The 12,953-nt window shown below is 49.2% G+C and overlaps 1 protein-coding gene across 1 annotated transcript in view; it reads left to right on the top strand.

Moving 5' to 3' along the window:
- LOC149853369 (excitatory amino acid transporter 1-like) overlaps positions 1-12,953 on the top strand; it is a 119,849-nt gene that overhangs the window by 20,748 nt on the left and 86,148 nt on the right. Inside the window, exon 2 of the mRNA XM_090028072.1 lies at positions 11,277-11,460. The gene's annotated coding sequence lies outside the window, so the exon portion shown is untranslated. The remainder of the gene's footprint in view (positions 1-11,276; positions 11,461-12,953) is intronic.

Raw genomic sequence — 12,953 nt, 5'->3', positions numbered from 1 at the left:
GAACAGTAGACTAATTCTACTGTGCATTAGTGTATTGGTACGATTTTTGCCTGCCACAGTAATGCACAGTAGAATTAGTCTACTGCGCTTCTCATGTAGACGCACCCGCTGACAGAAAACAAAAAGAGAGCCTTCAAAACTTGGCAGAATAGTACCAACTGCAAATTAGAAACAAGTTAACATTAAAGCTGAGCCCCAGAGGAAAATTTGAGAACAAAAGAACAGGTAGGGGAAAGACAAAGTGAAAGAGATTAAAAAATTGTTGATAGCCACAACATGCATAGTTTCTTCATTGCAACCTTAGCTATCTTTGGGCCAGGACAAAAGGAACCATCCCTCTGAGGTCTGAGGATAGAGCAACACTGCTTAAGGTCGCTCCACCATCACTGCGTGGTGGAAGGAACACTTTTGCAAGCTCCTGAATCAAGATGCCTATGTTGAATGGAGTAGCATTGAAACCATTCCACTGCACCCCATTCTGGACTACTTTACAGATCAACCAACTTATAAAGAGGTCTTGAAAAACAACAAAGCATGATCTTAATGCAATACCAATTGAAATTGATAAGCAAGGTGGCAAAAAGTTTTCATTAGCTACACATCATTATGAAAATCTGGAAGGATGAACAAATTCCTAGTGACTTGCAAGATGCCAGAATCATTACTTATTCAGTGAGAATGATCAGATTGCAGCAATAATCATGATATTGTACTCCTTTCTGTACCTGGGAAGACCCTCACCTGCATTCTCCAAAATAGATTCATTTTACTCACTGAGGAAATTCTACCCAAGTCCTACTGTGGTACCACTCAGAGGTACAATAGATATGATATTTGAGCTAGGCAGCTGCAGGAGAAGTGCCAGGAGCAACACCATGGTTTTTTCATGGCATTGATTGACCTAAGATCTTTGAGTCAATCAACAGAGAGGCCTTATGGAAGATCCTGGTGAAATTTGAATTCCTGTTCAAGTTTTACCATCAGACTGCTTCATGATGACATGAAAGCAGTTGTCCTAACCAATGACTCAGAAACACTTCACTATTAGAGCTGGAGTCAAGCAAGGATGTGTGACTGCCCTAACACTCTCTTCATAGATTTCATAGACATCAGGGCTGGAAGGGACCTCGGGAGATCATTGAGTCCAGCCCCTGCCCAAAGGGCAGGAAGTCAGCTGGGGTCATAGGATCCCAGCAAGATAAGCATCCAATTTACTCTTGAAGGTGTTCAGTGTAGGTGCTTGAACCACCTCCGCTGGCAGACTGTTCCAGACCTTGGGGGCTCGGACAGTAAAGAAATTCTTCCTTATGTCCAGCCTGAAACGGTCTTGCAGGAGTTTGTGACCGTTCGACCTAGTCATCCCTTGGGGCGCTCTGGTGAACAAACGTTCCCCCAGATCCTGGTGGTCACCCCTGATAAACTTATAGGTGGCCATCAGATCACCCCTGAGCCTACGCTTTTCCAGGCTAAAGAGTCCCATGTCTCTCAGCCTGTCATCGTAAGATCTGTTTTCCTGACCTCTGATCATGTGCGTGGCTCTCCTCTGGACTCTCTCAAGCTTCTCCACATCCTTTTTGAATTGTGGAGCCCAAAACTGGACGCAGTACTCCAGCTGCGGCCTCACCAAGGCCGAGTACAAGGGGAGAATGACATCCCGGGATTTGCTCGAGAAGTATCTATGGATGCAAGCCAGCTTTTTGGTCACTTTATTAGCCGCAGCATCGCATTGCAGGCTCATGTTCATCTTGTGGTCAATGATGACCTCCAAGTCTCTTTCTTCTGTAGTGCTATCCAACGTAGCACTGCCGAGCCTATAAGGATGCTGCAGGTTTTTCCTCCCAAGGTGGAGAACCTTGCATTTTTCGGTGTTAAGCACCATGAGGTTCTCGTCTGCCCATTTGGTGAGCTTGTCCAGGTCAGCCTGGATCACCCGCCTATCTTCTGGCGTGGATGCTTTGCCCCAAAGTTTGGTGTCATCGGCGAACTTGGCCAGTCCACTCCTGACTCCAATGTCCACATCGTTAATGAAGATGTTGAACAGTATGGGTCCCAGGACAGAGCCTTGAGAGACCCCATTGGTCACAGGGCACCACGATGAGTGACTGCCATCAATTACAACCCTCTGGGTCCGACCACGGAGCCAATTTCCCAGCCAGCGGATTGTGGTGGAGCCAAGGCCACAACTGGGCAGTTTGGCCAAGAGGTGATCATGGGATACCAGATCAAAAGCTTTTTTGAAGTCAAGATATATGACATCAATCTCATCTCCCTCGTCCAGGTGATAGGTCACCTGGTCATAGGAGGAAATGAGATTGGTCAAACAAGACCTACCTGCAACAAACCCGTGCTGGCTATCCCTTAGGATGTTAGCCTGGGCCAGTCCATCAAGGATGGCCTCCAACTATATCACAACTGTTCCACATCTTGTTGCTTAAAGACTTCCATCTGAAGTCAGCATCTGATATTGCTTGGATGGGAGTCTCTTTATCATCAACCAGTTGCATTCCAAATCCAAAATAACCAACACCTTCATTAATGATGATCATGACATCAGGACCCAAAACAAATTTCTCATCTCCCAGGCTGTTGTCATCCCTACCACCAGCGAGGTCTTCACAAGATATGCAATTGTGGGCTCCATGTTTTACAAAGGATGTTGAGAGGTTAGAGAGGGTCTAGAGACCTGCAACAATAATGATAAAGGGCTTGGAAGGCAAATCATATGAGGAGACCTTGAAGGAAATAGGCATGTTAATTTTGTGGAAAAGGCATGTAAGAGGCAACAGGATACCAGTTTTCAAAAATCTGAAGGGCTGCTGTAAAGAAGAGTAAAAACACCTTTTCTCTGTCGGTGCAGAGAGCAGATATAGACCAGTGGCTTGAAGTTACAGCGAAGTAGGCTTAGATTGAATATCAGCAAAAAACTTCTTCATTATTAGAAGAGTGAGGCAGTGAAATACCTAAGGAAGTTGCGGACTCTCCATCACTGGAAGTCTTCAAGAAAGGGCTGTACAGGCATTGGCCAGGGATGATTGAGAAGTAGCTATGCCTATGTTATACTATGGATATTTTCCACGCTTCTGGGTGTTACTGGTTGCCTCATGGGGCTGGGAGGGAATTTCACCCCCCACCCCCTGCTGCTACATGTGTTAGGGATTTTTTTAAGCCTTCCTCAAGGTCACTAGGTGCTGGTTGCAACCAAGGCTGGGGATTTTGACGGGTGTGTCCATACTCTTGCTGGGACGTAAGTCTGGAGGTTCCTGACTTAGAGGGTCTTCCCTTCCACTCAGGGTGAAACAAATCACAATATTTGGGGTCAGGTAGGAATTTACCCCGCGGTCAGACTGGGCTGTGTGGTTTTTGCGGCCCTTTTCCTTGGAGATGTCAAGCATTTTAAACAAGTTTTGCAGCACCAGGATGTTGGCCACCGTGTTCCCCTGCTTTACCTGTGGCAGGTTAGGGTGTTATACGCTGTGATTGTGTCAGAGTTGACTGTGTAGTTTTGCTAATCGGTTAGACAATGGATTGGTATAGGATGCTTTGGATAGGGATGATCCTGACTCAGGCAAGGGTTAAACTATGTGAGCCCTGGAAGTTCCTTCCAGCCCTACTTATCTATGATTCTATGATCCTTCATACCGGTAGGAAGGAGAGAAAAACAAATGCCAGAATCCTGGCTCAAGCAAACATCACCAGCGTTGAAGCCATGTTTATATGCCACCAGTTACATTGGTGTCGCAGGGCACTTAGGTGCCTGCTCCTAGAAGAGCAGAAACTGCCTGGGGAGAGCCCAAAGAGCCAGACAGGAGCCCAGGTGCAGGTTGCCATGGCAACCAGCTAATGAGGAAATTAGCCTTCACCTAGTCAGCTGGCTGGAAGGGGCAGGGCCCTGGGCCCTCATAAACCCCAGACTGGGACTAGGGAAGGCAGTTTCCTGCTAGCAGCCAGAGGGGAAGGAGCCTCCAGGCAGGAAGTGCCCAGTGACGCTGCGACTGCCTGATATGCTGCACTTAGGGCTAAGGGGACTCCGTGAGCTCCACAGGTGCCCTTGCCTACTAGACACTTAGTGCCAGGGACAAAATCTTATTCTTTTAAAGGGGCAGAGCACACCCCAATCCTTTGTATTATGTTATAGCCCAGGGCCCTATGTTTTGTTTGCTGTTGTATAACACCGGTGGTTTGGGAGAGGCTACTGGGAAAGGAGGAGGCCTCATTGGGGCCCCGCTATAGTGTGGGGACCCCAGCGCCAGAGAGGGTGCGGCATTTGGGGTGCATAGACCCCAGTGCCAGAGAGGGTGCGGTATTTGGGGCACACAGAGCCCGGCATCGAGGGGCGCAGAGACAGGGCTACGGAGAGCCCAGTGAGGACAAGGGGCCAAGTTGTAGTAAGGCCTGGGGGAGACAACAGCAATACCATCTGGGAGGCTTGGGGCGTGGTAAAGGGGCAGTTTGGAGCCACACATATAGCCCATAAGGCTAGGGTGTCCCAAAACATCTATTTTGAAACAGGATCCACTAGGGGTCTGGGGACCCATGGGGTCCAGGAAAGTCCATCAGGACCGTGTCCAACCAAATGTGAAAGCAGCCTGCCTATATTACATTTACATCAAGAGATGGCAGGCAAGAAAAGAGGGTGCCCATTAAGCTGAATTGGCATGGTTGAGGGGCCTTAGGAGATCACGGCCATCCTTGGATACCCCATCCCATGACAAGTGGACAAGATATGTCATAAGGATTCCTGTGCTTCCAAGTGACCAATGGTCATTGCTCTAGAGGTGGGCAAAAGAAGCGATTCAAGGACATCTTGAAGGCCAATCAGAAGAAATGAAATATTAATGTCAACACCTGGGAGATGCAAGCACTGAATTGTCTCTAATGGTGCCATGATGTATGACAAGGCATCAGTCATTTTGACCACACTCACCTCACTATGGAGCTGGATAGATGAGATGGACAAAGGGAAAGAGCTGTGATCAGACATTATCTACTCCTTCCTCCTGGTTCTGTTTGTCATATCTGTAATTAAACATGTGGATCTCAGATCAGCCTCCTCAAACATCTGTGAACCACTGATGACTTTTCTATTTACTTGAAAACTGTTATCCTATTCTGAGGGACTGCCAATGATGGCATTGCCTGTTACCTAACCTTAGTGTTAGAATTTAGGTGGTGGCACCGAAGTAATGAAAACGCTTGGACAAGAATAGTCTGTTCTCTGAAGAGAGCATTTATTGAGAACATCAATCCACAATTTTAAGCATAAGATAAAGAGACAACATAAAACTTAGCCTAAGAAAAGGCACAACAGAAATTTTGCGTAAGTAGTCCTGAGGACACAGGAGTCCTGCATAGTCCTGAGGATAGGGTGTCTCCCTGCAGGCAGGCATTCAGAAGGTTTTCTGAGGTCCGCAGTTCTTCAGGTGGGGACGGCAGTTTCAAAGTTATTTCTGCTTGCGTTTTTTATGGGTGAGCTGTCCTCCCTTGGTTGCCTTGACAATGGCACATCTTTCATGTCCATTGCTCCTCTCATGTGTTCCACATCCTTTGCCCCTTTCAGGATGTTTGACTGTTGGTTCCCAGTTTTCATAGGGCTCACTTTGAAATGTAGCATCCTGCTTCCTTAGGTCATACAGGTTATCTATTCAATATCCTCTTCCTACAGAATTAATTAAGGGGCCAGAAACTGTTATGACTGTGCCAAGTGTTTGCCAACAGGCACTTGGAATAAACTTTGCAGTTGATGAAGTCCCAGCCATGGTGTGCAGGCGAAAGGATGGCAATGAGTGTGCTATCATTGGCCCTAATGCACTTTAGGAACAGAGGCTGGTAAAACGGTCCACAGCTTCTTGTGGGTTGGTCATGTGTATCTGTAGCAAGTGCTGGACCCCAGGGGTGGTCGTGATGCCCCCGGTAGCCATGCAGCTCCTGCTCTCCTTTGGTTCTAGGCTACCCTCCCTCTTCCTTCACCTGCTGCACCTTTGTTGGCATTATGAGAATGTGAAAAGGGAGGCTGCCCAACGGTGCTAGTGCAAGCCCTAGTCTGATTGCCAGCAGACCCCTCTCATATCCCATTGATCCCAATTCTGCACTTGTTTTAGGTGGGCCCTCCTAATCTGCCTGTGCCTCCAAAACATCTGATACCTAATGGACCATTCATGGTCTCCCTTATATCCACATCCATGCCTCACAGATATTGCTGTTCAATCACCCTCCCTTGCTGGGGCTTCAACCTTCATGGCATCCTCCCCTTTCCTCTTTCTGGGCCCTTGAGCCCAGGCCTACTGTACTGGACCTGGCTTCTGGGTTCCAGTCTTTGTCTCCCCCACTTTGGTTCTGGGTGCTTGGCCCTGGTGTCTTCTTCTCGGGCACTGACCCCCCTGGACCTGTCACCACCCTGCTTGTGCACTACTGGTATCTCCTCCACTCCTGATAGACCCAATCAGTCTGCTGATATATACTATAACAAAGGAATAAGACACCTGGCTATAACCAAAACTCCATATTTGGTCTGGACATAACTCATCAGTTACCTGGCAGAACCCCAAACTCCACTCTACCCTGAATCCTACTCCCCTGCAAGCCAGCAGTGTCCTACTTGCATTTTCCCAGGGCAGCCCAAGTATCAGCCAGGAACTCTTCTGCAGGAACTCTTTCCTCCACAGCCTTCAGGGCCAGGATACCCATCCTGACTCAGATCCTGGGCTTATGTGCTCCCTAAACCCTACCTCCTTCTGGTCAGGTGACTTCCCCAGCCACCCACAAGAGTCCTCTTTCTGAGCTTGATCAGGGGTTAGTTGCAGGAGGAAAAGCAGGTTGCCTTTCCTTCTGCAGCTAATCCCTGCTCAGCTGCCTGGGCTCCGTCTGCTGCGGTTTCTCACTTAAAATAACAGGAACTCTAAGCTCCCTGTTACAGTATGATCTATGGTGCCATGATCCCCTTGATCAGCAGGGACACCTCCTACATGTGATCACATGCTATGAATGTACCAACATCAAACTGGTTTACCATGGACGTACCAGTTAAACTGGTGTAACTGTTGGAGATAGTGAGCTTGGACTTATATTCCAGTTGTTAGCCTCTCAAAGCAGGCACCACCTCTGGGGTGATCTGTGTGAAGGTGGGCTGTGACATGCAGAAGTTCACCTACTCCTGTTCGTCATCCCAGATGGCCACAGCGATCTGGTCCCACTGGTCAACATCGGACTGGTGTTGTCTCCCTGACCCAGAAGTGCTGTAAGCTTTCATTGCTTGCTTCCCTGGCCCAGAAACACCACTCCACAGTTTGGAGACACTCCCACATTGGTCTGGGCACACTGCATTGTATGGCAGCCAGCAGTTCTTCACGGTAAATGACACTAGTGGCAAGGGACAGTTGGACATAGCCACAACCGTATCTTCCATGGAATCCAGCAACTGCATGGTCGTTTCCACTGTGAAATGTCCATCCTTGATCATTTTGCAGCTTAGAGAGGTTTACCAGGGGTGGGCAATTATTTTGGGCCGAAGGGCTGCTTAGCAAGTTTTAGCAAGCTGTCGAGGGCTGCATGGGTAACCCCACCCCTTGACAGGTGCCCTGCCCCCTGGTCACCATCTTAGTACTGGAAGTCCCGCCCCTGACCTCTGACCCTTGCCACCGTAAGTCCTCCCCTTGCCCCTGGAATTACTCCTTCAGAGAAGAGGGTTTTTGCTATCTTAGAACTGGGAAAAAAACAAATTATGTACTAAAAATCAAATACCCATAATATTATATTTTAATTCAATTAAAATATATATTTTTGTCCTGATACCTGTGTGTTTGTGCTTTATATGTAGAAATGATTGCATAATAGCTCAAAATGTAGTCTTACTCTTGTATAGTGTGTGGGGTGTGCAGCGGTGGTATTGGGTGGGTGGATGTGGGGTTTGTGGGGAGCTGTGTATGTGTGTGTGTGGTATTTGTGGGATGTGTGATTGTGTCTGGAGGAGGGTGTGGCTGTGGGGTTTGCAGAAAGGGTTGCAAGGGGGGAGCCAGCCAGGCACTTGCTGCCCCAAGCCTTATGCCTGTGTTTGAGCTCTGGGGGCTGCCATGGAAGGGCCTGTCAGGCTTAGGGGACAGTGCAGGGGGCTCCTGGAGCCACTGGGGGTGGCATGAGTCAGTGGGGATATGGCACGGGATGTGGGAAGCCCAAGGAGCTGGTGCAGAACTTGCATTGCGCGCCTGAGGCTTGGGGTAGCAAATGCTTGGCTGCCACCCCCCAAGGGCAGCCCGAGGGTTGCCACCACCCTGGGGGGATGGCCAGCCTGACAGCAGCTTGCCTCCCAGCCCTGGGACAGCCAGAGGCTGCGCCAGGAGCCAGAGCAGAGCCGTGGCTGATTTTCTGCTTTAGGAGCTCCTGCAGCTTCCAGGAGGCTGGGGGCCCCAGGGAAGCTCCTGGGGACAGTGTGGGGGTGTACCTGAGGCTGCTGAAGGTGGCACATAGCCCAGGAAGTCCAGGGATGCGGTGCGGAAGTTGCATCCTGTGCCTGAGGCTTGGGATGGCAACAACCTGGCTGCCCCCCCCCACCCCCATGGGCATCCCCCGTGGCTGCCACCACCCTGGGGGGAAGGCCCCCCCCCTGCCTCCAGCAGGAGCCTGGTGGCAGCTTGCCCCCCAGCCCCAGGACAGTGCAGGAGGCTGCACCAGGAGCCAGAGTGGAGCCATGGCTGCTTTTTTCCTCTCAAAGCTCCTGCAGCCTCCCCAAGCTTCTTGTGCCCTGGGCCAGGACCCTGCCAGGTTGTGCCACCCCAGCAGCCTCAGGAGGTGACCTGTGCTGCCCCTGGTGCTGGCCAGGAGCTTCCCCAGGGCCCCTGGGCTCCTTATGGCCGCAGGAACTTCTGGAGCAGAAAAGCGGCCACAGATCCACTCCCACTCCTGGTGCAGCCTCCCGCCCATCCTGGGGCCAGGGAGCAAGCTGCCACTGGGTCCCTGTGGGGTGGGAGGCCCAGGCCTTCCCCCCCCAGGGTGGCAGCACCCACCAGAGCCTCCTGTGGCTGGGGCAGCTGGGCTGTTGCTGCCCCAAGCCTCAGGCATGGGATGGAAGTTCCACGCTGCCTCCCCGGGCCACATCCCCAGCTGGGTCATGCCACCCCCAGCAGCCCCAGGCACCCCCCCGTGCTGCCCCCAGGGTCCTGGGGGGATGGGAGCCAGCAACAGCTGGGTGGTGCCCCCAGTGCCAGTGGGGCCCAGAGCAGGATGGCAGGAGCCTGGGTGCAGCTGGCTGGGCTCCATGGAGCTGGGCTGGTTGCCCCAGCAGGGAGAGAGGGGAGCCACCCTGCTCTGGGCCCCACCAGCGCTGGCTCCCACACCCCCTTGCTCCCAGCCCCCCTAGCCCTGTGGCCAGATGGGGACCAGCGTGCCCCCCAACCCCCTCTTACCTGAGCTTCCCACTCCCTCACAGGAGGGAACAGCCTCATGATCCCTCCTGCTGGGGGGGGGGTGGGGCAGGGCGGGCCCTGCTCCTCCAGGGGCCTGCTGTGGCTTCCCCTGGGTCCTACTGCCCCTGGCTCCTTTCACTTTTGACTGGAGCCAGAGGCAAATAAATATTAATTTTTAAAAAATTTCTAGGGGCCCGAATGCAGCCTGGGCCAGACCCCTGAGAACATCAGGATAAAACAGAGCACTGCCCCACCTCGTTCCTCCAAATGGGTTTGGCAATGCAGCCTTCCAGCACTTCTGAAAAATGTCCATAGCATATTTGCTGGGGAACAGTTTCACCCCTGTGTTTGCCACCTACATAGGAGGTATAAAGTGAAATTATTAGGTGGCAGGTTTAAAATGAATAAAAGGATTTTTTTTTCACTCAGTGTACAATTTAACTTACTGCCACAGGGTGTTATAGGAAGCTAATAATTTAACCAGGCTCAAGAGGGGATTGGATATAGTCATGCAGGATAAGTATACATGAGCTGGGGTGCAAACTCCAAATTAGGGCTGCCTAGGCCTCTGAATATTGGAAGCTGCAGGGGAAAAGGAGCAGATCAGTTTGAACAGGCCCTACATAAATACTCTTTCCATTAGCATCTGTTCTCTGCTACTGTGAAGTACAGTATACTGGGCTAGATGGACCTGTCATCTGACACACTACAGCATTTTCATGTTCTTATACCAATATTAAGCATATTACTTATTCTTTGATGGATGGGTCATGTTTCCCACAGAAGTTCAAGTCCCGTCTAGGATGCTTTTTTATGTAACTCGTTTTGGCCATTCACAGCTTCCACAGCTGTCAGTGGGCACTGAACCCAGCACAAGCCTCTGAACCACAGCCGCCTGGATTAATAAGAATTCCCTCAGCTGTCAGGTAGTAGCTGACATTTATCCAGAATGGGGCGAGCTTCTAGAAGCAGATATGCACTAAGACATGACACCGTAGCTTTGAAACAGGCAGGTGGGGGTAGGGGGGAGTTGGTGTCTTTGTGCATTCTTCTCTTCCTATCCCGTATCACAGGAGTGATGACTAGTTTGAAAATGCTTGTACTTGACACCTAAAATATGTTCTTGTGGTTTTGCGGTAATTTTGGTGTTTAACCTGGTTTCCATTAGAGAAGTACCTCTAGTCATCAGTATTTAATAAAGCAATACAGGAAGTCAATGGAAGCTGTACCCAGTTCCTTGAAGACTGAATTTGGCCCACAGCTAAAATGTATGGCTTGCTTATTTCTTCTGCGTGCTACATAAATAGAATCTGGCTGGTGACGTGACTGATGTGTACACAGGAGAAACCTGCATGTTTGGATAAAGTCCAAAAATGTGTATTTTCAGTTCTTCAAATGACGCTGTGCGGTCTTGATGTGTATTTAGCTCTCAAAGCTTCTGTTTACATAAAGAAGATTAGTAAAAGAAAAAAACCCTGGGCTCAGTATCTGGTAACCTTCTGGCTTTTGCATCTAAGTGGGTTTCTGAATGAAAGGCAATCTAGTTGAAAGCTACAGAAGGTAAGGGATATAGGACTGGAAGAGCAAGTGAAACCTTCTCTAGCACCATACATTGTTCATCATATTATCATCCTGTGCCCTTGACTGCTATTAACTCTTTTTTGCAGTTTGTATGAGGAGGGAGAAGTAGTCACACAAGCATTGTCAGTGTTAATTCCTGCCTGGAATATATGCAGCATCTTGGTGACAGGTGCCTTGAGTCCCCAGCTCTCCCACAATCATTTTCAGATCTTTCAGTCTCCTCCTCCCTGCTACCTCTATCCCGCCCCCCACTGTTATCTATCTTAAGAATAATACAGGCTTCCTTTCTCCTTTCAAAAGGCACTGCTGAGAGCTCTCCACTAAGCTGAACCTTCTTAAGAAGGATATTTTGCCTCCTGTTTGTGGTGGAGGAACAAAAGGGAAGAACAAAAGAAGTCAGAGTAACCCCCACCAACACAGGCAGTTTTCAGAGTAAAGAGTCCTGCTGCCCTTCCAGCCTCTGGAGAACTGAAACCTGCTCCAGGTGAGTAGTTTTGTCTGTAAAAGCTGTGATGTCAACAATGCACGAATATGATTGCTGCTGGGTCCAAGCTGCTGAAGTGGGATGTAGGCATGCTATAATGGAGGATGGGGATTTTCCCAAGCTATTGTGTAAGGGAACTTTGAAAGGTAGCAGCAGTGATAGTTCTGCTTTAGAAAGGAGTCCTCCCATAGGAGGAAGTGCCTGGGAAAGAAGGCCGGCTCAGTGGTTACATTATTATAGCGTTATATAGTCTAGTGCTGGAACTAGAGGCTCTGTAGAGCCTCAGAAGAAGCAATTTCCATTATAGAGCATGAATCTCAGTGGGTACATATTTTTAGGACAGGGAATTCCCCTTCCTTTCTATCACTGCTCCTCTTTTATTACCCGCTTTGTGGTGGTGGAGTCTGTTATCTTTCTGCATCTTCCCACAGTCGTGGAGAGTTCCCTCCCTTCCTTCCCTTTTCCAGGGGAGACAGCATTCTTTCCCAGGCTGGATCCTGTGTATAGACCACCCCAGCATACATCCTTCTGTGTAAACCTTGAGCTCCCTGGTGGAGAGAAACTATTTCCTCTTGTCAACCATTACCTGCCTAATTTGTGCCTGTTCTCCTCTTCCCAGCTTCCAGTTTCCTGCTCTCCCTGTTCCTTCCTTTCCTCCACCCCCACTCCAGAACATGCTGCTCCTGATGTAAGACAGCATAGCAGTGTTTCCTTGGAGACAAAGGAAGGAGTTTTCTTAACTATGGTGATTATTCCCAAGATCTCTGGTTGATTTCCAGCTACAAAGAAGCACCAGCAGATGTTAACAGAAAGAAGGGACTGTTTTTTAGGGGGATAAAGTCGGCCCAGTGGAATCACTGGCCCATGGGACACTTTTTTAGAGCTGCCATTTTTGGTGGTAAATCATATGGGCTGTGCTACTTGGAAAGGGTACCCCTTTCCGTGGCAGAAGAATGATGACTTGCTAGGAACAATGATAAGACGGCTGGTCTGAATCTAGTGCTTGAGCTCACAAATTGGGTATTTTCCTGGATCCTTCCTTTGTGCCCGCTCCTTACTTTAAGGCTAGCTGTGTGATGGTAATACTCTAATCATTTTCATTGGTGATTATGCAGATTGTAGCAATATTTTAGCAAGTGCCTTACTGTGCTCTACATATATACAGACATGGAGCATGTGGTCCATCCCAGTCTCTCCTGTAATTAGTGCTTTGGAGGGAGTATGCTGGGGGAGACAAGATAGAGTGGTCATTCCCATCCAAAATTCACTTCAATTTTAATTTTCAAAACTCACTGGGACCTTTAAGAGAGAAAAAGGTCCCTATGACACTTCCTGTCCTATAAGGGGCTCAGAAATTGTGCTCATCCATGAACAAACACTCCATTTTAAATGGAAGTAGTTTACCTTTATAACATCTGGTTGTCATGCTATAGCTGTCTAACACAAGAGGACTATAAGAGAAAAAACACCATCATTATACTGCAATGAGGAGA

Source organism: Crocodylus siamensis, chromosome 14, assembly GCF_052110815.1.
Source record: "Crocodylus siamensis isolate JL-2025a chromosome 14, ASM5211081v1, whole genome shotgun sequence".
NCBI classification, from domain to species: domain Eukaryota; kingdom Metazoa; phylum Chordata; order Crocodylia; family Crocodylidae; genus Crocodylus; species Crocodylus siamensis.
The sequence above is the reverse complement of the archived record's forward strand: the minus strand, read 5'-3'. Positions and strand labels throughout refer to the sequence as shown.